This window comes from Talpa occidentalis, unplaced genomic scaffold (assembly GCF_014898055.3).
Source record: "Talpa occidentalis isolate TD23 unplaced genomic scaffold, MPIMG_talOcc4v2.1 talOcc4.16, whole genome shotgun sequence".
Taxonomy (NCBI): Eukaryota; Metazoa; Chordata; class Mammalia; order Eulipotyphla; family Talpidae; genus Talpa; species Talpa occidentalis.
This window is the reverse complement of record NW_023601653.1, coordinates 23600640-23614848: the sequence shown is the minus strand read 5'-3', so window position 1 is coordinate 23614848 and position 14209 is coordinate 23600640. Positions and strand designations below refer to the sequence as shown.

Here is a 14209-nt window from a genome sequence, read left to right as displayed (position 1 = left end):
ATCTCAGTGAGCACATTCTGCAGTTGGCAGAAATATCACATTTTTTCTTGCTTTAATGCAGTAGAAGTTATAGCAGCTCTAAATGTCTAGTGCATGCTCCTGGATCTGCAAAATCAAGCTGAAATGGCAAATCAAAAACAATATTGGAACCCATAAAAATGACACAGATCGGTCCCACCCTCAAAGGCATAAAGAATACCAGGATGGCAATTCTCATCATAACTCTCTTTAATTCACCAGATAGGTCCCTGTAAGAATTGTATGGATTGTGGCAGGTAAAAGAGGATTATCACAAACTCAACCACGGAGAATCTTCAATCATAATTGCAGCTCTGGATGTGGTGTCTTAGCTAAAGTACATTAAAACAATTTCTGGTATGTCTTATTGATTTGTTCTTTTCAATCAAAAGTTCACATTCACTTGGAATGGACAACCCAATTGCCTTTGGGTTATATTTAACTCACCTGATCTCTGTCATGATATTGTCTAATGGAACTGGAACAATATGTATGTTCTCTTGAATATTAGGTTTTTGCACACAACAAGTAGTCACAAATACTCTGGCTGCCTTAGTAACACATAACTCTGGAGAGGGAGGGAGGTAAACCTTTAAAAGATTCAAAAGTCTGCCTCACTGATGATATTCTTAGGGGTTCGGTTATCTAGGATATACTGGGACCTCAATTCTAAGTTAAAGGCATATTATTGAGCCTTGAAACTTCTACTTATAAGAGAGACGTACAGTGACCGGTAGGTCTGTTGAAATTTGGAGTAAGCATACTGTATTCCTTGATTACCATATAACAAGGAAGGTTAATAGATCACTTACAAATTGGGCCTCCCTGGTGGCACAAGGGGTTAAGTCTCAGCACTATGAACATATCAGCAGCCACTGCAGCATGATCCCTAGCCAGGGAGCTAACTCACATGGTGCAGCAGACCTCTCCTGTCTCGCCTGCTTCTCCCCTCAGCAGTGTATTTCAGTCAGTCTGCCATTTCTGCTCCCCAGTCTGTCTCTGGAGAATCCTCTCAACCCCTCCACCCCACCCTCTTACCCTCCACCCCCACCCCCACCTCCCCGCCACCTCTGGTCTACACCCAGCTCTTGTATGCCTAAATAAATAAATATTAAAAAAAAAAAAAAAGAACAGATCACTTACAACAACAAAGCATGAAGCGGCATGACCAGAAAGCTGTGTAAGCACTTCTACTACCTGGGTCATACAGCTGTGTGGATCTCCTGGTACTTGAAGTGCCTTTGTTAGAGGACCACAGCATCAGAAGCCTCTGGCAAACTCCACTAGGAAAATTGTAGATTCTTGGGCACCTATTATCCAGCAGTCAAGGCTTGATGTTCTCCATCATGATTACCTCCAGCTACACATTTGTAATTTTGCAAATCTTTGTTTTCTGTTCCTGTTTTGGCCTTTTGGTCAGAAAGTCCTATACCCAGGGAAGAAAGCTTCCAACATGAAACATAGTAAAAGTGCAAGTCAAGTTCTGATTAACAGGGCTAACTTTGGGTTCATTGGCTCAGCAGCAGGCAAAGTACATCAGCAGGCAATGCTGCCATATCGTGAGAGATAAATGACTGCACTTTATGAGGTACCAGGGATGGATCTAGTTAATGCATGGTCTCCGTGTGACCTCTCAATAGTCCCTTGCCCAGCACACTGTCGGCAGCCATGTATTGACAGGAACAGGGGAATTAGGATTTTGGATTCCCTACCAGGTAGGTCCTCCTACCTAGTCATCCAGTCTGCTGAATCCAGCGAAGTGTCAGTAAAAGGGGAACTTATAAAGGTAGAAGAAATTAAATCAGTAACCACACTGCCAGTTGCAGGTGACAATAAAAGGGAAAAATTGTTCCATACTTTTCATATTTGGATACCTAATTTCACTAATCTGCAATCATATGTAAGTTGAGAATATGAAGTTATGTTTAATAGAACATAAATGGGTTTATTTCAAGGTGGGGGATATCGTGAATTATAGGAAGATGGGTAAATAAGACTTGATAAGACATTTAACTAGAGGAATAACATGATCTGGAAAAATAATATATATTGTGTTTTAAAAATAAGGGTTTTAAGAATCTTCTTATAGAAGCTTTTATGTCATTATTCAATAGCTCAACCAAAAACATCTAATGAATCAGTTTTAAAATAAAGGTCATAGTTAATAAATGTCTTAAACCTGGGATTTCATATTGCTGTGTAGGTACATGATATTCTAGTCTTGAAGGGAGATAAACCCTCTAAATACATGCCAGTAGTTTGAATAAACTGTTAAGACATTTAGGGCAGGCAGGGTGATGCCTAAAGAAAATTAAATGGTCAACTAAACCCAGGAAGCCAGGAAACATTTGTCAGACCTGATAACGTTCAGGGAGAGGCATGAAATATCCAGGGGGAAGAAAGGCAGCTCCCCACCCCAGGTAGGGATAAAGCCAGAGGAGAGCAAGAAGCAGGCAGAGAGGGGATTCCTTGAAATTAACTTGTTTTTGGACTATAAGGCATTTCCTCTATACAGGACAAGCAATACCTTAAAAACCCCTCAAAGCTTTCCCCTTCACAAGTGAAGGAAGTTGCTGGTTGACATCTGGGCAACTCAGACCATACGGTCTCCCTTGCCACAATCTGCTGCCTGGGCTGATAAAACTATACCCAGGGAGCACAGTAAAAGGGGGAGCGACTTAGAAACTGCTGCCTGGAGGAACCCTTGTGCAGTGCACCCCAGGAAGGGGCAGAGTGAACAGTTCTCAGCAGAGACCCCACAATTCCCTTGTAGTTGTCCTTCGGACTGTTCGCCTGCACCTCTTTCCAGGCATCATTTCATCCTGTCTCTAGATAAACTTACCTTTTGCTTCTGCTAAAGACATGACTATGATTTCTTTTCACACCATAGTCAAGAACTGAGGAACCACTAAAATCCAGGAACCCCCAAACTGGCAACAAAACAATGTATATTAAATATTCCTGTCATTTCTCAGTTGAACATGCATGACATGGTTTCTAGCAAGAGTATTTACTTCCCCTCACTTTGCTTAAATATTTGTTATTTAAAACTGTTATTAATATGCTATTTGAATCTTTTCAAGTGATTAATCATAATAGTTGTTAGACTAGTTACTAAGGTAAAGATTGTAGTTGCATATGTTGAAATTAGAGTAAAATTCTAGATTTTATTCACTATCAGAGTTCACTACTAACCTAATAATTATCATCCACTAATTTGCAGTTTTATAAATGTAATGAGGATGTTTCGTGGATGATCACTCAGTAGAAAAAACACTGAGAATCTTATTACTTCAATAAGGCTTAGTTATTTAAAACAGCGATAACTAGAACAAATTTAATATTTTTTCTTCCTAGACTGAGACGTGGACATTTGAACATGCTTTTCTTGAAATGAACATAATTTAATATGAATGTGTAATTTACATGTCATTTCCTCATGTAATGACTTTGTCTTTTGTTTAAAATTTCAAAGGGAGTTTCCAAAGAGAATATAATTAAAACAGTGGCAATATTTCAAATTGAGAAGTAGGTTGGCTTCAATTATCTACATTTCAGGGTAGATGTGTAGTAAAAGGACTTGGTTCTCTAATCATATGTGAAAGATGGTGAACTGTCTCGGAAGATTTAGTGAATAATGAGGTAGAAGCTGTTATGCTGTTTATTCTCAAGTGAGCTCTGTCTCTGCTATCCATAATTCTTGAACTCCTTTTGATGACTCGCCCCCTGCTGTATTTATTTTATTTTATTTTTTTTAAAGATTTATTTATTCATTTACACAAGGACCGGGGTACAGGCCAAATGCCCGGGAGGATGAGAGGATTCACCAGAGACAGAGTAGGGAACAGAACAGGCAGACTGACGAAATACACTGCTGAGGGGAGCAGCGGGTGAGACAGGAGAGGTCTGCTGCGCCATGTGGGACCCTCTTCTGCCCGGCCGGCTGGGATCGAACTGGCACTGCAGATGCTGCAGATGCTTCACAGTGGGGTTCTCAAGCGCCTGTGCCACCAGGCCCTCCCTATTGTATTTAATGAATACTAAAAGTAACAATAATATCGAAAAATAATTTTTTGTTTGTAGATTAACTCCGTTCTGGTTAGAGAGTAAATTCTGGCTCAAACTCTAGACTCGAATTTGGTTAGACTTGATTTTTGTTTTTGTCAGCCTATTGTTAATTCAGTGAATGTTCCACAGGAAGTTGAAGAGAATATTTTGCTCTATATTTGTTGTTGGGAAATTTTATTAATCTAACCATGAATCAGAAGAAACAAGACACGATTTTGCAGGTATTGATTGATGTTAAGTGTTCTAATCCTACAAAAGTATATCAGGAGTAAAGTTTTCAGTCCTTGTCTCTATTTTTTATTTTTTGTATTTAACAGTTTACGATGCTTCAATCATTGTTAAAACATTTGTCCATTAAACCATGTAGAAATAAGTATTAAAAAGTCTGCAAAATAAAACATACTTTAAACATGTTTAAGTAGAGACACTATTTAAAATCTCAGAGGTTTTAGTCACTTCATTACTACGCTGTGGAAGCCAAGTAATTCTTAACTTCCAGTTAAGAAGGTTTCCTAAATCCAGCTCCACTGCACATTCCCACTTCTGTCATCTTCTGTCACTTCAAAACTTTCATTAAGATGGCTGTATGAATTGCATCCTCTTGTTTCAGATCTTCATCCTACCATTTTTTTTTTTAAGATTTATTTATTTATGCATACAAGAACTGGGTTACAGGCCAGAGGTGGGGGGGCGAGGGGTGAGAGGATTCACCAGAGAGGGAGTGGGGAACAGAACAGGCAGACTGATGAAATACATTGCTGAGGGGAGTAGCAGTTGAGTCAGGAGAGGGCTGCTGAGCCATGTGAGTCAGCTTCTTGGCCGGGGATAGAACTCGTGCTGCAGTGGCTGCGGACAGCTACATAGGTTATGTCTTAAACTTGTACCACCAGGGAGGCCCTCATCCTATCATTTCTCAAGGAAAGTTTCCCCATCGACATAGTTCTTTGCCATGTCTGTGGTTTTCTAGGCCAAGTAAGCTCTGGATGGCTCTGACTGAAATAAATATGGCTGCTTCTCCAACCACAAATAAGTAAAGAAACTCAAAATGGTGGACCACTACGTGAGGGGCTGTATGCTTGCATCACAGAAGCTGCTCTGTACCCGCTGAGCTGTGGGCATGGGTTCTTTGTAAACAAGATAGTATTGCTGAGCTGGTTTCTGCCTCTATGACAAGCACTTTGCAATCTGGGCTCTCTGCTAGACACCAAACCTGTATGCTTGGTAATTGGTTCCACTTTGTGTACACTTTACTGTCATCAAACACCATAGATTTCTCTTTCTTTTCTTGCTAATACCACTCCGTGTGCGGCTTCAATTCCCACTAAAGGGGCTCCTCCAGCTACATGCCATGCTTCGTGTGTACAGTGTCATTCTCAAGTCCTCTTTAATATTTTAAAATAATAAAGATTATGCAAGAAAGAAAATGATAGGGACTGAAGCATTCTTTATTAGTATGGTGAGGATCCCTAGGCCAAAAGAGCTCTTTGGTTCCATAGATTGAATGTCAGAAACCTGGGTTTGAAATTCAGGCATTTTAAAGAGAGAAAATGAAAATTTATGTCAAATTCATAACATTTAATCTGATTTTGCTTTTATCATCAAGGAAAAACATTTACTGAGGGATTTCTATTTATTGAGTTAGGGGAATCATCTTAAAAATAACACTGAAACACCTTTAGGTATTTTACTTTTTAATTTACCTGTCAAAAATAAATTTCACTTTAATGAAATAATCAGATTTATAAAGAAATATACCATATGGAAGTTAAGGAAGCTGTATTATAGCAAATATTTAGCTTTCTGTTGACACATTCAAGATACATATTTTCTTGCAGTAGTCATTTTGAGGCAATTATCTAGGATTTATTTAGATGCAATAACAGTATCTCAAAGTATATACAAAAACATCCATAAAATCATGGGTCTATTATGAAGTGTATCTTATGACAAGGATGCCTTTAGATGATCAGTTGTATGTGAAAATTTATTGATAGCACAGTAAAACTGCGCTGTTCAATGTCTGCTACATATGTAAAATATTACATAACAAAAAATAAGAGATAGGTACATTATTGTGAATCTAGGAAAAATATATTTGGTCGTTTAGATGACCAGAGTATGTATTTCTCATATATATTTGGTCTTTCTCCAAAGTACATGACTCAGCTCCCAAAAACCTTGCAATTGCCTAAATGTTAAAGGTGTCTCCTATTATGTTAATGAGGTAACTTCTGGGGAAGTATTTAGGGATGGGGCTGGTTGCCAGGGCAGCCAACCATATGATTAGAGTGTTAGAACTTTCTTTACCACCCATTCACTGGTTTGCTTTGTGGTATTTTGAGTATTGCCATTTATAAATCTGTTTTGGGGCCTCCCCTGGTGACACAGCGGGATGCGGAAGCTGCCTGCAGCCTCTGCAGCACCGGTTCGATCCCGGCCACAGGTGAGGGTCACACATGGTGTGCAGACCTCTCCCCTCAGCAGATAATTTCGTCAGTCTGCCTATTCTGTTCCCCACTCTGGTTCTGGTGAATTCTCTCACCCTCCTGCACTTCTGACTATACCCAGTGCTTGTATAAATAAATCTTAAAAAAAAAAAAATCTGTTTTGGATTGTGGAAAAACTGGATATAAGAAATTACCAAGACTATGAAGAAGAAAAGCACATTAGAACTCTGTGGAGGACCTCCCCTGGTGGTGCAGGGGTTGAGCACTGGGCTGCGAAGCTGTGGCCGCTGGCGAGGATCCCAAATGGCGAGCAGACCTCTCCTGCCGCTTCTGCTGCTCCCCTCAGCAGTGTATTTTGTCAGTCGGCCTGCTCTGCTCTTCCCTCTGGCTCTGGTGAATTCTCTCACCCTCCCGTGCTTGACTGTACCCAGTGCTTGTATAAATAAAAAAATAAATCTTGAAAAAAAAAGAACTCTGGAACTGTATTATGGATCTAGTGTCTGTCAATAACTATTGCACATTTATTCATGTACCAAAACATATGTTTAAATTTGTGAGTGGAAATTCTATTCATCACCTAGGTTCACCTTTCCTTTCTCAATCAATAATTAAGACATTATGAAACCAGTCTTCATGATATACTGTCTCCTATATTGTGAAAATAATGTTGATAAAACTTTAGACCCTCAAAGTTAACTTAGTTAACTTGCTTCTAATTTGATTTATTAAGTCACAATGCAACATTAGAACAATAGAATATTTCAGGACTGATAAAATATTTATTACCATGATTCACTGAAGACATATACTAATGTTTCCTGAGACTAATGCAGTGAGCAAAGATACAAATCATTCACATCTATGGGAAATCATCAAAATACAAGGAAAAGATTACTAGACTGAGGATCAGAAATTTTCTTCAGAGTCTACTCTAAAAACAAACAAACAAAAAACCTCTTTGTGAGTTTTTCTTTCTCACTTTTATACTTCTTTTTCCAAGGGAAAAGGAAGTGTAGGCATTGAATTAATGCCTATTTGACTTTCAACAAAATATAAATTTTCTTAGAATAATTTCATTTAAATAACCATAATGATATGAACACAAAACTTAATCAATTCCAAATACTCTTACACTTATAATGAAAATGTAAGAAATTTCTGTAAGAACTAGGTATGTGTAGACTTTTCCAACTAGCTTTCTTTATTAACATAGATCACTACTTTTAATCTATAATAACCCATGAACAAATGATATGAAGAAAATATTACCATCCTTATTTTGGAGATGACAAATTTGAGTTGCAGAGACATTAGACAATGTGCTCAAATCTGATTAACAGCACTCAAATGCAAGCAATACAACTCTAATTCCATGCTCTTTCCACTTTAATACATCCTTTAAAATATTTAGAAACAGTCCACGCTTTCATTTTTTGGTATCTGAAAGGACAGGATTGCTTTACTGAGAAAATAGAACAGATTTTTAATGTGTTCAGTTTAATAAGCTTTGACAGTTCTATACACTCCTGCAGTTCTACTGGGAACATGACAAAGAATACTTATTTCCATGGCCCCAGGAAGTTCCCTCAAGCCCTTTCCTAGTCAATGTCTCATCTTCAAAAGAATTGACTTAATGACGACCATCATTGCAGATTAATTTTGCTTTTTTTGTACATGATATCATACAGAACTTATTTTTTTGTTCTTGATTTGGGTGCAGTCATCTAGCATCTTTTCTTTCACATAATACTCTTAAATTTTATCCATTTCACATGTATGAATAGTTCATTAGTTTTTACATTGCTGGGTATGATTTTGTAGTATGCATAATCACAACCTATCTATCTGTAGTCTTTCTTGTTGGTGACATTTGATTCTTCCAGTTTTAAGTTATTTTAAATAGTGTGCCAAGGATATTCTTGTACAATTATTTTTGAAATCAATGCTTTTAAATTTTACTCGAAACAATTAAATTTAATTTATACCTAAGAACAAATTTAATCTGTCAAAGTTTAGAGGTATTTTGGTTGCAATTGCAGCAACTCACCTTGAGGAAAAAAAAAAAAAGTTTCTCTTTCTGGGACAAAAATCAAGCTTGCTTACTGCTTTCCATAAAAGTAGTGGGTCCTTTAGCTGCTATATAAACCTACTACATAAGCAACTTCTACTTGGGTCCTTCCATTTCAGTTCCATGATGACATGGCAATGAAGGATTTGCCAGGATCCCAAGGCCTCCATAGCCCCAGCAAGTCTTCACTCAGGGCTTCTCTCTCTCTTCTAGCTTTCTTCTCCTGCTTCTCTCTCCTGCCTCTCTTCCTGCTTTTCTCTGTGACTATCCCAATACTCCTCCCACGGCCCACAGAAGTAAATAAGACATTTTGCAACAATGTAACAACTGCAGGAATCCCATCAGCCAGGGCAATCCTAATGGTGGGAGAGCACAAAGGTCTGAAAACCATTTACCCTACACTGTCCCACCAGATAAGCTTTCCCACTTCCTTTAGTTACCCTCTTGCTTAACAAAATTTGTTTTCTTACATTCTGAGGGAAAAAGAGCATCACTAGGAAGATAGCATTTCAATTGCTGGCAAAAGCAAGATGGTGTCAACCAAAACCTCCAGAGGTTTACGTTGCAAGGATGGGCATGCTGACACTTGTCCACTCCCCCCTTCTCCCTTGTAATCTTGGATAAATACCCTTGTCCTCTGCCAAAGTGCAGGCCAGTGGTCTCTCAGACACAAAGATGCCCTCCTCATTATGTTGACAAAGTAAACTACTTTCCTTCTCCTCAAACTGTTTCCTTTCATTGACTAAGGGAACTGAGAGACCAGCAGCATTTTTGTACCAATTGGACTTGGGGGGCAAGGAAGGCTGGTGTTCACACTAGCTGTTATGCTTTGAGTATAAAAACCCTTAGTCTCTGAACTGGCAGTTTCATTCTTCTTGCCATCATCCATGAAGCAATTAGCTAAGATTAGCTAACTTGGTCATAAGGAAGCTAAAATCAAATCTCAGCCACGGACAACTAGAAAACATTTGACAAATTTCCCAAATCTAACCGTTATAATTTTTAGAAGAAATAAATAATAGAGTTACTAGCTTTCTAAAGATATCTGAACAGCCAGAATCTTTCTGGATACTTTCCTTCTAAAGTGATGCTATTGTGTATATCTAAGCAATTGAGCAAAATTTTACAACAGCCGTTTTCTGGATGGGAAGACAATTCAATGGACTGCCTAGAAGCCCAAATACATACCTTAGAAGCGATTTTGAAGTTGAGGTTAAGTTGAGGCTTTCAGTGTCTCTACTACTTTGCCATATAAAGTTGCTTATCTCTCAATGGCTTCAGATTCTTTTCCCAAAAGAGGCACATATGTTTCTAATATATAAGCAAATCCATTGCTTCTTAAAAAATATCGATAATTAGCCTCATACAAGTTTTATACATGCTCATAATCCCAGGTTACTTTGTGATAGTTTAAGTTTAGCTAATAAAAACCTGCAACATGCAATTGTATGGGGAATATAAAAATGAAATTTATTATTTAAAAAAACCTGCAACATAGAGAATGGTCACAGATGAAAGTCTTAAGTGATGCTTAAATGATTTCTAAAAATATTAACAGGGAAATAGAAAAAGTCATTTCTATCATTGGTGCTTAAAATATGGCATGCCTAGTAGCATTTTGAATGTGGACAGAATTCAGTTAAAGATATAAAGCAAAGTATTATAGCAAAGAGTTGAGAGAGAGGAGTATATAAAAAATGATATATAAGGCAGGTATTTTTCTTTAAGAAAGTTAAGATTATTTTAATATATCCCTATATAAGATAATTTTAAAACATGCTATTAAAAATTTAAGAGCTATTTATTAACATTACACATTAATTATTGCAGTGAGAATTTAATTATAAGTAAAATTATTTTGGATTAGAAATACTGATATTTTGAAATTAGACTAAACAGTATTTTTCCAATTAATTCATAAGAGGTTGATCCACTTTTAATAACATAATTCTTTTATCTTAATTTTCAATTAGTGGAAGTATACAAAGTTGATTTAATTTTTTAAAGACCAGGAATAAGCTCTTTGTATTTGAGTTGATGTTACCTGCTAATTTACAAATATGATGATATGCATGTTCATTATAGTGAGGGATTTATAATTCAGAAAGAACACAATCAGAATAAGAGCTACACCCTTAAAGGTTATTTTACATTAGGATTTATGCTATGATTATACATGATTGTATTAAACTTCAAACTGATAATAGCATTTACTTTTCCCATGGATAGTTTCTTCACTATGTTTTATATACTCAGCTTACAGAAACATCATGGCATAAATATTCCAGAAAAAAAATCAATGTAAAGATTTTACTGTAAAGAAAGATTCTTTGTAACTTGAAAATGAAACAAAACAAAACTTAAGGATCCAACCTGTCTTAGGAGCTTTTGTTCAAATGTGAATGTCATTTTAATCTATATACATATCTTGTGACTTTTTTCCCCAAATAATTTTTCTTGGTCAAGATTGCCTCTAGATGATGTATAATGCTTTTTATCTATCAGGCAGAGGAAAACTGATTAGCCACATTGGTTTAGCTTATGTACTTAGTAGATTTTCCATGGCACTTACTGAAGTGGAAGAAAAAATGAAAAAAATAGAAATGAAAATAATCTTTGACCAGTTATTCCAATATGTTGTCACTATACAATAAATCACAGCTACGCAAGTAATAGAAATAGCCCTAATGCCCCCAAACAGGTGTCACTTATATGTGGAATTCAGAAAAACAAAATAAAGGGTCAGATAAAGTGAAACTAAAAAACATAACCTTTGAAACCTAACAGTGGAAAAGAAGGCAGGTGGACTGTGGGGTCTTTGGTGGAAGTGCACTGTGGCAACAATACCTGAAGGGGGAAATCCTACGCTTCTATTACAGAAGCAATGATGTCAACCAATATTAATTCAATAAAAATATTAAAATTAATTAGTTAATTAAAATTAAAACTACAAAAAAAATCATAGCTACTTGCAGTGGCAGGAAGGGCACAGTGCTGTTTCTCTATGATTGGAGCAGACGGGTAAAGGAGGAATCCTGGAGCCCTTGGTGGCTTTTTCAGGCTTTTATTGGGTTTTTGCCAGGTACACAGAAGGCAGGGGAGGGGTGGTGGGTGTGGGGTGGCTGGTGAGCTTCCCAGCCCCTGGCGAATTTTCACTCTTTTCTGGGCTCTCTCTCTTTCCCCTTCTGGTCTCTGGTATCTCTTTTGCTCTACTGGTGTCCCAGTGACGCCGCCCTTATAAGCCCCGTCTCAGCCCAGGTGTACCCACCTATGTATGCCCACACCCTACACCAGGTACCCGTCATCAGGCATGCATTCAGGACCGTAGGGATCCATCATCAATCCTAATGGTGGGAGGGCAGAAAAGCCTGACAATCATTTACCCTACACTACTGAAATTCTTTCAACCTGTAATAATTTCAGTGACCACGCAATTAACTTCCAGTAATAGCATATAGGAATTCTAAAATCTGTAACCAACACATGGGAATTACAGGTACCATACAAACATTACTCAATAAAAATGCTTAAGCTCCAGGATCCAGGGATCTTAGAATTTATACTAACAAAGACATAGCTTAGAATTTATACTAACAAAGAACATAGGACAGGGGAGAGGGGTACCCCAGAACCCTAAACCCACCTGCTCTAAATAGATTCTGCCATCCAAATATTAAGACAAAACATGCTCTAGTGCGTAAGACCTTTAATTGAAAGGAACTTTAAAACAATTAATGTGCAATAAGGAAAAGACAAAGAATATAGTTTCCAAATCAAGCACCCGAAGTTACCCATCCCCTTATGGGTAAATGACCAGCCAAATGGGGTTGGCTCAAAGCAGGGCCACTGAGGCCTGACAGCCTGCCACAAGTCTAAATCACCTTCCTATGGAATCCATAGAAAAGGGTCAGAGAGAGCCAGACAATCTGGGAGGAAAAGAGCAAAATCAAAATCAAGGTAAAACCTGCCATTGTTAACATCCCCACTGGTCTCTCACTCACATCTTTTTCAACTAGTCTAGACCAAGAAGCAAGTGCAGCTTCTGCATATGTCTCTCCACTCCATGTGCCTTCTCCAGGTCTCCTTCTGGCTTTGCATCTGCTTCCTTCTGTCTCCAGTCTACTCTCCAGCTTCCTCTCCTCCCTGCTCAGCCCCACCCTTCTTTGGGTGGGGCAGGGAACCTAGAATCTCCTCTTTTCCTGGGTACCACCGTGTTAGAGTTCTGCCATCCATTACATCCAGGCAAAACATACTCTAGTCTGTAAGACCCATAATGGAAAGGAACCTTAATACAATTAATGTGCAACAAAGAAAAGACAAAGAATATAGTTTCCAAATCCAGCACCTGAAGTTACCAATCCCTTCCTGGGTAAATGTCCAGACAAACAGGTTTCACCCAAAGCAAGGCCAATGGGGCCTGAAATCCTGTCACAAGTCTAAGGCAGCTCCTGGTGGAGACCCATAGAAAAGGGTCAGAAAGAGCCAGACAATCTGGGAGGAGAAGAGCAAAATCAAAATCAAGATAAAAGCTGCCATTGTTAACCTCCCCAAGAGTCTCTCACCTACATCTGTTTCAACCAGTCCAAGACCAGAAAGGAAGCGTAGTTCCTTCAAGTCTCTCTGCTCCATGCACCTCCTCCAGTTCTCCTTCTGGCTCCACATCCTTCCTCCTCCAATCTCCTGGCCAACTTTTCTTCTCTCTGCTCAGCTCCCCCCTTTCCTGGGTGGGGTGGGGAACCCGGAAACTCCCCTTTTCTTGGGGACCATTCTATTACATTCTGCAACGTCAAAGGAAACAGGGGATAATTAGCCTCCTGTATTGAATGTCCTACTACTAAATACAACGACTCATAAATTATAATCTAAAATATTCTTCTAATAATGTGTTTTCCTCAAAGGATCAGGCTGGAATTCTTGTCTCAGGAGTTATTTGGTCAGGGAGAAGCAATGTGGGTTTTCACTCTTTATTTTATGACCTTACATTGTTTTCCAACCAAGAATTATCCAACTCAAATGAATTTGTTAGCAAATAACCAAGCATTTTGAATATTTAGGGATGTATAAGTATCAAACCTATCAAATCTAAAAAGATAATGAAAATATAAGTACAGAATAAAATTGTTTGTATTTTTGTATTAAATTGTCCAAATAATGCTGTAAATCAGGTAATGCTATACTGAGATGTGAACTAGAACATATATTAGCATTTTATTTTGAACATAAAGTAGAAACATTGTTTATTGATGATACACCATTTTCTCCATTAACATATTTAATGCCTACCAGGTGCTATGTGCTTTGGATAGAAATGTAGATAAGTAAGAACTTCTGCCCTAGAAGAGTATATTTTAAGGGAACAGATAATAAAAAATATTTTAAAATCTAAAATATTTAATATTTTAAAATACAAGTACAGTATATATAAAGGAAGAAAGATGGAGTAAATGAAATTCAAATTTTTAAGACTAACTTGCATACTCATTCATTAAATCTGTACAGTCATACAATTTACATGTTAATTTTCTAATATTTGCAGATAGGAAAACACATCTCCTTATTTTAGAAAAGAGCCAGGGATAAGTTTCTATATAATTCTAGCACACACTTC

The 14209-nt window shown here is 37.7% G+C and overlaps 1 pseudogene; it reads right to left on the bottom strand.

Annotated features, from left to right (window-relative positions):
• Positions 1-4549: 4549 nt before the first annotated feature.
• LOC119248214 (proteasome subunit alpha type-2-like) lies at positions 4550-9490 on the bottom strand (annotated as a pseudogene).
• Positions 9491-14209: the final 4719 nt, after the last annotated feature.